Here is a 1,526-nt window from a genome sequence, read left to right on the forward strand (position 1 = left end):
ATCTGTTAGACATACAAATTTGTTCTTCTACTAGATATTACAGGAAAAACATATATGCTTTTTTATGAAGTCCAGACAAAAAATACCTAGGTCGATGTCTAAACTATGGCAAGATATTTGGACGAGCAGATTTAAGTAACGAAATATATGTAAAGCTAATTCGGCAAACAGATTTGAGTGCCAAATTATGGCAGGCTGTTTCAGCAGTCAATGAGGCCGAGCACACAGCCATCGAACTATTGAAGGCATCACACCAACAAAGATCGAGTATAAAACAGTGTAGAGCTATTTCACCTAACAGATTGGCTACTAGACCATGGCAATCTACGTCACAATAAATATATGGCAGTATATTTTAGCAACTAATCGGCCTTGGCATGCCATCTCAGCTAAGAAGATTGATTGCAGAACAGGGCAAGGAAGCTTCTTAAGCAGAGCATATTGACAGTAAACTACTTCGGCAAACAGTGAGATTAACAGCGTCTATCAGCTAACATTAAGTGCTACACCGACATGAACGGGGCCTCAGTCTAGAATGCGCGTACCGTGGGAGAAGCTGACCGCCGTGCATCTCCACACGAACGTCGCCAGCGGTGGCGGCGCTGACAGCCGTGCACCTCCACTAGAACGTAACCAGAGGCGGCGGCGCAGCTAGAGGACGTCAGTCTACGAGAGCGTACTGTGGGAGCGAGAGGATCGCTGAACCGCGGCGCCGACGTATCGGCGCGGAGGGGAGGGCGGCTTTGGCGGAGCGAATGGAGTGGAGGGGGACAGAGGGGAGGGGGGTTTGGGGAATAATATTGGCTAGTTAGTCGAAGGGCGGTTGAATCAGATTTGGGGGGAATTTTTGGGTGTGGGGGGGGAGGATTTTCGCACAGTGGGCGGGGGGAGTTTGGCGCATGCTCGGTTTCTCCAAGTGCAGTCCCATGTGTCAGTGAAGAGGCAAGCCGAAGCGCGTTCCATTTGCGTGAGCCGTGTGCAGGACCGAACGTGTGTGGGGTGCAATGTGACCGCGACAGGAGTGTTGTGAGTGTATCGCCTTTTTTCCTTTTAAACTAGGTGCTTCGCCTCCTAAAAAAAATTGTTGCTTCACGCGATCCATCGATACTACTACTAGTAAACCGGTAATCCCGACTAAAACGGTGCGGCCGGGTCTTTTCCCGCGTGATATGCTGGGAGGTTAGCTTAGTTTGGCTTTTTAGGATGAGTAATGCTACACCTACGTAATCCCAGTTACGTAATTAACGTAATGTGAAACGTGTGAGCTGTTGATTATAGATTGGGGGGAGAGAGGGGCCCACCACCATTAAAATCAGGGGAGGAGAGAGAGAGGCAATTTATGTTAACCCTTTCATAGGTTCCCGTAGATGTAGAAAGATGTGAAATGCGTGAATGTGTAGTGGACGTACTATTGGAGTGCCTAAGATAATTTGTGTATGTATAAACCCTATGTGTTTATTTTACTTCGCATGTTAGATTTGTCTCGGTTCAATAAAAAGCAGAGTTGGTGATGATGGTGTGCCTGT

Source organism: Triticum urartu, chromosome 6, assembly GCF_003073215.2.
Source record: "Triticum urartu cultivar G1812 chromosome 6, Tu2.1, whole genome shotgun sequence".
NCBI lineage: Eukaryota > Viridiplantae > Streptophyta > Magnoliopsida > Poales > Poaceae > Triticum > Triticum urartu.